Raw genomic sequence first — 11,914 nt, 5'->3', positions numbered from 1 at the left:
TCCTTCCATCCATCCATCCATCCTTCCATCCAACCAGCCATCCATCCTTCCATCCAACCAGCCATCCATCCTTCCATCCATCCATCCATCCATCCATCCTTCCATCCAACCATCCTTCCTTCCTTCCATCCACCCGTCCTTCCTTCTGTCCTTCCTTCCTTCCATCCACCCATCCTTCCTTCTGTCCTTCCATCCATCCTTCCATTAATTAAAAAGCAATGTCTGCGTGCACAACCAGAGCCAAGCACTGTGAGTTATGCCCTCAAGACGTAGCTTTGTCCCCTCTGTCTCTGGAGAAGGAAGGCTACTTGAATGTTTAATGCTCCAGCAGAATTACAATTATGAAAAGCACACACTGCAATTCAGGTTTAGGCTGAAAGTATTAATTTCCTGGTTTTAATTATTCAATAGAAATTAATGAAAATGCGAGAGGAACCTCAAAGGAGTCTCTAACCAGCGGGGGTGGGCATAGGCAGAGGAAAGTTGCCAAAGTGGAGTCTGGGGAAGCGGGGTCAACTCAAAGGCCGAGGGTCGCAGCACCTATCCCCAGCCCAGCCAGGCTATGAGCTTCCCAAGGGCGATGACCCTCCAGCACAACCCAAGACTTGGAGTTTGCACTTTCACCTGGGGGTGGGGGTGGGGTGGGGTGGGGAATGCACTGTCTCCACCTGTGCCCGTCACTGTGCCAGATCCAGATGCTGGGGAGATGAAGAGGACCTAATCCTGCCCTCAGGGAGCTCACAGACCATGACAGGGACAGATGAGTGGCTTTCCCACCCCACCATAAGAGCTCCAGCCCCAGTGTGATGGGAGCACAGGGCAGGGTGGCTCAGCTGGCCAGGGGCAGTGCTGGGAGTGGGGAAAGTCTTCCCCCAGGGGGAGACTCCTGGCAGAATTCCAGGATCTCTCCCTCTTGGGCGAACTCAGAAAAACCCCCTTTGAACAAAGGCACTACTCTTAGGTCAGGCAGCATGTGTCATCTGTTTTCCCCAGAAAAGAATTCGAACTCGGAGTCCACACCAAAGGGCAAGGGGAGTATTTTTTGAGTCCAGAAGACCGAATTATTGAGGGGTGGGCAGCTCTGGGGCTGGGGGCATGCAGAGAGTAGCTTCTCGGGAAGGATGTGCAGATGGGTCCCCAGAGCTCTGGCCTTGGGAGCCCTGGCAAAGGAGTACCCACACCCAAGCTTAGCTCCAGGCATACAGCTGCCAGTCTTTGAATGGGCCACGAGAACCTTGGATGATGAGCATCTCCATGGGGACCACGTGGGGATAAAGATGGGGGCTTCGCCATTCTTGTGTGACCTCTGAGAAGGCAGAGGGCACAAAAAGTGACCAACTCCAAACTTCTTGCCATGCTCAGAAGCAGGGTTTGGAGTAAGCTTTAATTTGATTTAGCAAAACGTTATCTTTGTCAAGAGAATGAGAAGACAAGTCATAGATTAGGAGAAAATATTTGCAAATGGCACATCTGATACAGGACTGTGACCCACAGGGCGCCTGAGTGGCTCAGTCAATTGAGTGTCTGACTTCGGTTCAGGTCATGATCTTGGGGTTCATGGGTTCAAGCCCTGCACCGGGCTCCGTGCTGACAGCTCGGAGCCTGGAACCTGCTTCGGATTCTGTGTCTCCCTGTCTCTCTGCCCCTCCCCCCCACTCACACTCTGTCTCTTTCTCTCTCAAAAATAAATAACCATTAAAAATTTTTTTTTTTTTAAAAAGACTGTGATCCAAAATATGCAAAGAACCCTTAAAACTCAACAACAAGAATATGAACACCCCTACCAACTAGCTCCCACAGATCTTCCTCGTTGTCCTTTGCTCTCTGCTGTGATTATAAGTAGCAATTCCTTGATCACAGGCCATTAGATTTCAAGATCTCCTTTTAAAATTTTGGTGTTTGTTTGTTTGTTTTAATCAGGGTTTTTGGTTGCAAATAACAGATGTTGCCCTGGAATTACCACTACAGCTGCCCATCACTGGTCTTGCTTCTTCCAGAGAAGGAGATCTCTTCTCTGATTGGTGGAGGTGAAGGGGAGTCTCTTCCCTGATTGGTGGAACCGCAGGGGCGTCTCTTCTCTGATTGGTGGAACTGCGTCAGGTGTGTGAGTTCCAGCTACAAGGATGTCTGAGAAATCGACCAGGGCGTTGCTCATGCCTGCCAAGCTAGGATGTTCCCAGACTAAGGAAGGGCTCAGATGCTGGGCAGAGGGACACAATGACAGATGTCTACAACACTTAACATAGAAACTTTGGAAAATCTAGACCGGTACAGATAAGCAAGTAAAAAACCACCTACTCTACTGTTCCCTCTACTGTTAGTTTCAGCATATTTTCTCCCGCGTATTCTGTGCAGATACGGATATGTTTCCACAGCCGATATCCTCCCATCTCTGTGGTTTTGTTTCTTGTCCTTTTTCCCGAAGGGTAGCACCGTTTGCTACCCCAAAATATGCCACTTTGGCGTCGGGATTATTTTGAGCTGAAGGCGACTGAGAAGAAGCAGGCACAAGAAAAATTCTCTGCTCTCTCCCTATTTGCCTAAACGCAGGGTAAGCATTTGTAAAGGTGTTGCCCCCGCCCCACTACCAGAAAGGAAGACACACGGACCCTTCCCAGCCCAGAGAGGCACCAGAGGAGTCTGGCTAACAAACCGTGTGGAAGGCAGCCCCTATGTCTTCCATCGGCTTCCGCATATATTTGCTTCCCCACAATTTACTGCCCTTAGCAGCTCAAAGCCCTTGGTCTTGTCACTTCTCTACAGCTTTGTTGTTGTTTTGTTAAAATGCTGTAGAAGCCAGAGTTCCAACCCCTTTGAGTTACTCCTCGCTGGGCGCTCCCGCATGTTAACCAACTCTGGGTTGTTCTCCTCTTGTGAATCGCATAGACCCCAGCTGGAGACCCTAGGAGGCTTTTCCTCCCTGCGTTCCTTTTTTTTTTTTTTTTTTTTTAATTTTTTTTTTTCAACATTTTTTATTTTATTTTTGGGACAGAGAGAGACAGAGCATGAACTGGGGAGGGGCAGAGAGAGAGGGAGACACAGAATTGGAAACAGGCTCCAGGCTCTGAGCCATCAGCCCAGAGCCTGACGCGGGGCTCGAACTCACGGACCGCGAGATCGTGACCTGGCTGAAGTCGGACGCTTAACCGACTGCGCCACCCAGGCGCCCCCTCCCTGCGTTCCTTAACAGCCTATCACAAGCATTTTACTTTGTCCTTAGAAAGCCTTGGTTAATGTTATTTTCACTAGCGGCATCATGTTCTATCCTCCAGGGAAGTAAATGATCAAATTCCACCTACGGAGCACAGGCTGCAGCCCCAGTGAGCCCTCTCCAGCCCCACCTTGTGGTAGGAGGGGAGGGTCTAAAGCCAGCCCTTCAGTTGGGAGACGACTTCCAAGAGCTTGTCCTGGCTCGAGAAGGAGGCCACGCACAAGGCAATGAGTGATGCAGACGGGTCAAGGGTGCTGAAGCAGAGAAACCCGAGCCCAGGGGGAGGAGAGAGCTCTGTGGGCCGTGCTGGGCAGAGCAGGTGGGATTTCAGCCGTGCCCGAATGTTAGGGGCCACCAGGTTCCCTGCAGGCCAAGGCTAAGGGACATGGGGGGAAGAAGCCGGGCTCTGAACAAGGGCAGACCTGAGCTTGAATCCTACCTTCTGTGAATCTCCGTGTCCCAGTTGGAAACGTAGGTATTTCCACAGCACTCGTGTCCTGGGGCTGTTGAGTGGACACCAGTGTCTTCCTGGTGACCCCGTATCTTAGCCTTGTTTCTATGGTAACAGCATCCCTATTTTCCTCGGGAAGTCACCTGTCTCCCTTGCTGGGCCTTTTTGGGGACATATGACCCAAAGCAAATCAAAAGCTCCTGCCTCTCCCCTCCCAGGACACCAACCATGATCTGCAGTCACCGGCCCAGGAAGCTGGCCGTCCCTAATTTTGGCGCCCTCTTGCAACCTCAGATCAGCCACAGAGAGCCCAGGATGCACCCCTAACCCATCTCCTGGGACCCCCTGCGCCTGGCTAGGCAGCCGCTGTCGGGTGCCCCCGAGTGAGTCTTTTCCTTCTGTTTCACCAGGAAGTTTCCTGCCTGGGTTTCTGCCAAAACGAAAGTGATGGGGCTGCAGCAAACTGAATCCATAGTATTTGCCTGCTTGGCACAATGCAATGGCTTATTGCCCGTGGGCAGCTTGTACATTCATTTCAGTATTCCTGACTGTCTGCGTACCTACCCTACGTTCCTTTTTTATTTTTTTAAATTCAAGTTAGTGAACATACCGTGTGCTCTTGGTTTCAGGCGTAGAAGCCAGGGATTCATCCCTTAACATCCGAGACCCAGAGCTCATCCCAGCAAGTGCCCTCCTGAATGCCCATCCCCCATTTAGCCCATCCCCCCACCCAACACCCGGCCAGCGGCCCTCAGGTTGTTCTCTGTATTTAAGATGTTCTTCTTTTTTTTTTTTTTTTTAATGTGTATTTATTTATTTTGAGAGTGGGGGAGGGCCAGAGAAAGGAGGAGAGAGAATCCCAAGCAGGCTCCACGCTGTCAGAGCGGAAGCCTGACGCGGGGCTCCATCCCATGAAGCCGTGAGATCACGACCTAAGCCGAAATCAAGAGTCAGACACTTAATCGACTGAGCCAAACTGAGCCACAGTTTGGAGGTGGGTACTGTTATCATCTGTCGTGTTATAGGGGAAGAAACTGAGGCACAGAGAGGCTAAGAGGCTTGCAGAAGGACTCACAGCAGGGTGTCTGGATTTGGACGTAGGAATCTGGTTCCGGATTGTGCCTCTAAGAATACTTGAGCTCTGTTACTTATTAGCTAACCCCACAAAATAGGCCTGGTATTTACAGATGAGAAGCACAGAGTGGTTCTGTAACTTATCCCGGCACACGAGGCTGCTAACTGGATGATTCTACAACAGGACGGACAGCTGTCCCCAGTAGTGCTGGTGTGTGAGGGCACCGGTCAAATATTAATACAAATCATGGCTAATGTTTATGAGGTACTTTCTAAGCGCCAGATCCTGAGGCACGTGCTATACCCAGATCAAGTCATTTACCCCTCCCAAAGGCCCTACAAGGCAGATAACTAAGAATATATTTTTAAAATTTATTTTATTTTATTTTATGTTATTTTATTTTATTTTATTTTATGTAATCTTTATACCCCACGTGGGACTCAAACCCACGACCCCCAGATCAAGAGCCGCAAAGGCAGAGAATTTCATTATCCCATTTTACAGACAGCGAGACTTGGAGGCACCCTGGGAGTAAATTGGTTCTCTCTTCATCTCTGGACTTATTTGGGGCTGAGCTTTGCAAGCTGTGGTGCCTCCCCCAGGGCCCCCATCGGGGTCTGCCTTCAGATCTGCTGTGCGTGCCCCCGGGCTCCCCCCAACCCCCAGCCCGGGCCTCTCCACCCCCACCACAAAGACTCAGTCCCTGGACTTCCGAGAGGCTGGACACCGGACACAGACTGACCTCCACGGCCGATCCCTCCAGCTGGGCTGGGCTTTGGGGGCCCCCCGCCTTGAAAATCTGCTAATTATCGCGGGGTGGGGGCGGGAGCCCAGTGTCCGGGGCCTCAGTGAGGGGAGGTGGCGGGTCAGGGATCGGAGGCGCCGCCAGCTCAATCTGTTTCCTAGGGACTCGTCAAGCTCAAGGGAAACGAGCCGAGTAGCTGCGGGGGCGGGGGGCCCGGGGGCGAGCGGGGCAACAGAGCTCCTGGGTCGACTGCCGCGTGATGAGGTATTAACGAGGAAACGCCGGAGCAGTCGCTTCGTTTGCAAGGGAAATGACTTGACGGGGGCCCTTCATTTGCAATCTCTGGGCCCGGAGTTTTTGATTAGCTGTTGGGAAAAAGGTCCCTCCTGTTTTATGCATGAAGGGCTGTGTGCCGGGGGAGGGGGGGAGGCGCCAGGGGACCGCACCGCCCCGGGCCTACTCCCACCCTTGTCTCCTCTCCCTCCCAGGTCGGGCAGGAGCCTCCCCTTGGTGGTGGGAATGGAAAGTTCCCAAAGCGAGGCTTCCTCCTGCTTTGCCTGCAAAGTGTCAAATAGACCTCCGTGCGGGGACTGGGTGGGGGGGTGGAATTTAATGAACTCGGCGCGTGGGAAGGAGCCCGGCTGGGGGCAGGCGCTCCTCTCTGGTGCCAGCCACCCACCCGGTGACTTTGTGGAAGCCCCTCCCCCCACCCGCTCCTCCCTCCAGCCCCTCCCCTTCCCACAGCCCCTCCTGGTGCTACCTCTGACCCAGACCGCCCCCCCCCCCCGCCCCCCTTTGGACACTGGGGACACACGTCTGCTGGGAAAGCCAGGGGGCGGGAGACTAAGCTTAGGTGTTTTTCAGAAATGCTCTCTGCAGCGCCTGGGTGGCTCGGTCGGTGGGTTGTGTACCTGCCTCTTGATTGTTGGCTGAAGTCATGATCTCTCCCGGTTGATGAGTTCGAGCCCCCAGCGGGGCTCTGTGCTGGCCTGCTTCCGATCCTCTGTCTGTCTCTCTCTCTCTCTCAAAAATAAATAAACATTAAAGAAATAATAATAGGGGCGCCTGGGTGGCTCAGTCGGTTAAGCGTCCGACTTCGGCTCAGGTCACGATCTCGCGGTATGTGAGTTCGAGCCCCCCGTCGGGCTCTGTGCTGACTGCTCAGAGCCTGGAGCCTGTTTCCGATTCTGTGTCTCCCTCTCTCTCTGCCCCTCCCCCGTTCATGCTCTGTCTCTGTCTCAAAAATAAATAAATGTTAAAAAAAAAATTAAAAAAAAAATAAAGAAATAATAATAATAGGGGCACCTGGGTGGCTCAGGTCATGACCTCCCAGTTCAAGCCCTGCATTGGGCTCTGTGCTCACAGCTCGGAGCCTGGAGCCTGCTTCCGATTCCGAGTGTGTGTGTGTGTGTGTGCCCCTCCCCTGCTTGCACTGTGTCTCTATCTCTCTCAAAAATAAATAAACATTAAAGACTTTCAAAAATAATAATAATAACATTTTTAAAAGTGTTCTCTCCAACATTGTCGGAACAGTCCTTTAAAAGTTGGACATTACTGGGGCGCCTGGGTGGCTCAGTCTGTGAAGCGTCCGACTTTGGCTCAGGTCATGATCTCGCACTCTGTGAGTTCGAGCCCTGCGATGGGCTCTGTGCTGGCAGCTCGGAGCCTGGAGCCTGCTTCGGATTCTGTGTCTCCTCTCTGCCCCTCCCCCGTGTGTGCTCTCTGTCTCTCAAAAATGAGTAAATGTAAAAAAAAAATTTTTTTTAAGTTGGACATTACTTTCTGGTCCTTTCCTTTCACATTACACTCTTTCCCCCCTCCTTGGGTTTTGTCCACCTTCTGTAACACTGTATTTGCTGGCCCCCTGCCCTGCAAATGTGATTAAATGCTGCACGAAACCCTGCTCGGTGCTGCGAGGGCTGGAGGCTGCACTCCTGGCTGGGGCAGCCACACAGGGTTAGGTGGCCCGCAGGGCCCGGCAGGTGAGGCAGGACTGAGCCAGAATCCTGACCAACAAGAATGTGGCTGTGTCTCCAGACAATGGGTGTGGGGGGTGGCGCCCAGGATTCACCCTCCAAAATTGCTGAGGGTCACAACCCTCACTCCCACTTGGGAGTGCCCAGGCGGAGGGTCACGTGAGTTCAGGGGCTTGGCTGCCCCTCAGGGCCATTGCCAAATGGCAGGGGGTGGGAATCCTGTCATTGTGTGTAGGGCACCCTGCCGTGTGTGCCTTTCAGACCCTGCTTAAAGTCCAACTCTGCCACTTACCAGCTGGTGGCTTATCCTCTGAGCCTCAGTTTCCTCACCAGATGATCGGAGATGATCATCCCTACCTGAAACGGTTATTGAAAAAGTAGAGATGATGCGCGAATGCCATGGGCCTTCGATAGACAGCAGCTACTGCTCTGAAACTCATCAGATGGTGTTTCCTCCGGACCAGGTGGGGGACGGTGGGGAACAGCTCTGCCTTAGCCTCAGGATCCCTGCCCTGCCAGGCACCCACCCCTGCGGGGGAGCTCTTCTTCCTCCTCCAACCCCGAGGGAGGCTCTAATCGAGGTGAATTAATAACCTGGAAGAGAGGAAGGAGCCAGGTGCAGCCCCACAGCTGTCCCGGGATTGGTCAGAGGGATCCTCAAGGACCCCTTTCAAGGGCACCCAGACCCCTGGAGGGAGCCCGGTCTCCACGATTTTCCTGGAACATAAATGTGGGTGGGGATTGAGGCTGCACGGCCTGGGTGTTCAGGAACATCTCCCCTGCTGCCTGGCGTGGACTTGACTGGTTTCTGAAGGCTGGGCTGTATCGCCCAGTGGATGAGGGTCCCGCAGGGACCTGGAGGGGCGGCAGCCCCATTAGCAGCTGGACCTTGGAGTCAAAAGGGTGGAAAGTTGGAATTCCGATCCCACCTTTCTCTAGCCACATGGATTGGAGCAAGTTACTTAATTTTTTAGTTTTATCTTTTACTTTTTATTTTAGAAAGGGAGAGAGTGTGTGCGAGTGGGGGAGAGAGAATCCTTTTTTCTTTTTAATTTTTTTTTAGTTTAGTTTTTATTTATTTTGAGAGAGAGAGAGAGAGAGCAAGTAAAAGAGGGCCAGAGAGAGAGGCAAGCACAGAATCTGAAGCAGGCTCCAGGCTCCGAGCTGTCAGCACAGAGCCCTATGCGGGGCTCAAACTCACAGACTGTGAGATCCTGACCTGAGCCGAAGTCAGATGCTTAACCGACTGAGCCACCCAGGCACCTCTCATCTATCATCTTCTTTTACCCAGATGAGCTCGTCTCATACTCCTTGTCCTGCAACCTTGCTATTTTTTAATTTAACGTTAAATCTCAGAGATTGCCCCATGTAAATACATCCACAGTTTTTCCATCCTTTGCAAGAGCGGCGTATCCTGCCATGGTGTCCACGCACCATAATTGACGTCACCATTTCCTTACCGATCTACATTAGCTCCCGATGCTTGTCTCTTACAAGCAACAACGCCACAAATGCCTTTGTGAATCCATGTGCTGGAGGTCAACGTTTAACTTTCAAAAAGTGAAAAGCGTGGTTCTTCCACCAATAGAAAGTGATTGCGTATCTAAGGCTTCTTGAACTCATTAACGAAGGAACCAGCAGGCTGATTCAAAGAGAATCCAAGAGCCTGGATACATACAGGCTCGGGGAGAAATCTGGAGCAAGACAGGGGTGTTAAGTTCAAAGCCCGTGAATGTCCTCCAGGGTAATGAAACTGTAACCTTTGGGACTAGCTTTTCTACGGGAAAATCATTTGCATCTCTCCCAGACAAAATTCATTTGAATGGTTATTAGACAAGAATCGTTTGCATAGTTAACAGGTTTTTACAAGTTGCTATCTGCCCTTCAGAGCCACCAAATACCCTAATTAATGGTAAAAAAGTAGGTCACAGCAAGGTGCAAATGTCTATATAATCAGATGACCCTCGTGTGCAGGTGGCAGGCACATCAAGTCCCAGCAGGAACGGAAGGCCTGTTTCCCGGTTTCGGATTAGGTCTCTTAACGTAGGACAGCTGTGGGACACGCGACTGGCTGGGTCCAAGGGTGCACGCGTTTGTAGTTTCCATAGAGAGGGCCTCGAGGCCCCCGCGGAGCTCATACCGGTCAGGCTCCTCTGTGATCTCTCCGCTCCCTGAGATAATTGCACCCATCGGGATGCTGAGGGTTAAGTAAGGCCGAGTGGCCTCTGTTGTTTTGGGGAGGGGGGAGGGGGGAGGAGGGGAGCAGAGGACGGGGGTCCTCTGCCCCACCCCACCGCTGTCAGTCACTCCAGTGGGCCCGTGGCGCTTTCCACCGCTGACCGTAGCTCACAGAAAAGTCACCACCGCGCCTTCTAGTGACATGGGTGGCCTCTTACCCACGCCTCCCGCTCTGGGAAACCTCTTCCTGGCCCCCCTGGGGATCGTGCTCGCCTGGCAGTTTTCCATCCTTACTCGGTGTACCTCCTGGAACACGCCCGTGTCTCTGGCCTTTGGATGCCTCCTTCCCTGGGCCGCGTGGAATTGTGGCGGCTCTAGCTCAGTGACACGGGCGTCGCCCTCCTGTGCTTCCAGGACGGTCCCAATAGTGTAGGCATCGTCCGCTGGGCTCCTCGCTGGGGGGGGGGGGGGGGGGGGGGCGGATTCCCCGAGTCCCGGAAGATTGCTCCCTCCCCGGCTGCGTGTTCCGCGCACGCGATCACACACCTTCCACACCGAGTTCCCTGTGCTCTCTTCTGGCTCCCGCAGGGACAGGCTGGCTGGCTTCCCCAGTTCCTCTGGGGCGGGATCCTTGTCCTCTGTGTCCTCCGCTGAGCTGAACTGCAGCTTGACCCTACTTCTCGGGGGCCAGGAGGGGCGGCGGGGGCGGCTTCTGCAAGGGATGTGTGTTTCCGCCAGGGAAACTGTCTTCAAGTCTGGAGGGGGGCGGTGCGGGCCCTTGGCAGCAAGGTGTGGGCCTCTCTACCTTTTCCCAGAGTGCCACTGTCCCGGTCTGGTGTCTCCTCCGTGTTTATCAACTGCCAGAGGATCACACCAGCCGGAGTGCTCTCTCCCCCCGCTACGCCAGTTCACCACGGGTAAAATCTTAACAAATGTTCTTCCCTGTGCCAAGATCTATCTGGGCTCCATCCATTACCACGACCGGGGTCCGCGTGGCCAACCGGATGATAGATGACCCAGCCCCAAATGCCAACCTAGCGTGGGTGTTTGGGGACCACTTCTGGCACCCACTGTCACAGGTCGGGTTCTCCAGGAGGCAGACTTCTGAGTCAGAGGTGAGCATCGGAAGAGTAATCTGACGTGCTCTTGGGATGTCCCTGATGTGATGTTCTTTGGAGGCGGGGCCTTCGGGAAGTAATTAGGTCATGCTCTCCAGCAGGGGATTGGCGCCCTCAGAAGAGGCCAGAGAGCTCACTCGCTTTCCGCGTCGTGAGGGCCCAAGAAAGAGGCCTTTTGCAACCTGCCCCGCTCTCGGTCCTCACCAGAACCCAGCCCAGCTGGTACCCTCGTCTCCAACTTCCAGCCTCCAGAACTTTGAGAGTCAATTCTGTGGATAAGCCACCCAGTCGATGGAAGTTTGCGGTAGGAGCCGGAACCGACCAACAGACAGTCAGCCAGGAGGAACCAGCGTGGGGGCCTCTCAGGAGGAAGGACAGTGCAAGGAAACCAGGCTCCGGGGAGGAGGATCGGACCTTCATCATTTGCAAAAGAATCCCAGTGGATGGCACCCCCAGGGGTTGCCTGATGACACACAGCAGATGGGGCTCCCCCAAAGCGTCCCAGGCCCCAGAATGCTAGTCACATCGCACGTACTGGTGTATGTGTTCACAGCGGGGCCTGTGTGAGCAGGGAGAGCGTGTGCCCACCGGCTGGGCCGGGTGCACATCCACTCGGGAGACCCCAGCCCAAGCTCGGAGAGAAACCACTACTCTACCCTCAGCACTTCAGGCTCAGCGGTCACGGAGGGTTGGCTGGGAGACCCCGAGACCCTTCAGAGACTGTTCTCAACCTGGGTGGGGCCGGGGAAGGAAGGGACGCCCTTTGTGCGGGCTAAGCTTTGACGTGTGTTCGCAACCAAGTGGTCAGAAAAGGCATCTTCTCGACCCACCGCTGTTCGAGACGCACCAGGCAGGCTTTTGCAAACAGCCTTCCTGAGAAAGCGGGGAAAGAGACCCACCGGCCACCTTGCTGTGCAGGGACATGGGGCCCCACAGTGACCAGGTAACTAAGGGACACTCAGAGCCCTCAGGGACAAGAGCAAAGCTCGGATCCTAGATGTGTGGCACCAGTTTGACCCCCGCTGTGAAGAGAAGTCAAGACAAGTCCATCTCGGGGAAGGCAGAGAACAGGCAGGAAAAAACAAAACAAAACAAAACAAAACCCACATCCCTGTATTTTCTGAACCAAAAATTATGGCCCTGGATTCCCCGCTTCAACT

At 53.6% G+C, this 11,914-nt stretch overlaps 1 protein-coding gene across 1 annotated transcript in view; it reads left to right on the top strand.

Annotated features, from left to right (window-relative positions):
• Positions 1-11,914, top strand: part of MGAT5B (alpha-1,6-mannosylglycoprotein 6-beta-N-acetylglucosaminyltransferase B) — an 83,575-nt gene that overhangs the window by 52,714 nt on the left and 18,947 nt on the right. The window lies entirely within an intron of this gene.

Source organism: Panthera uncia, chromosome E1 (assembly GCF_023721935.1).
Source record: "Panthera uncia isolate 11264 chromosome E1, Puncia_PCG_1.0, whole genome shotgun sequence".
NCBI classification, from domain to species: domain Eukaryota; kingdom Metazoa; phylum Chordata; class Mammalia; order Carnivora; family Felidae; genus Panthera; species Panthera uncia.
This window is presented reverse-complemented; position numbering and strand designations above follow the sequence as displayed.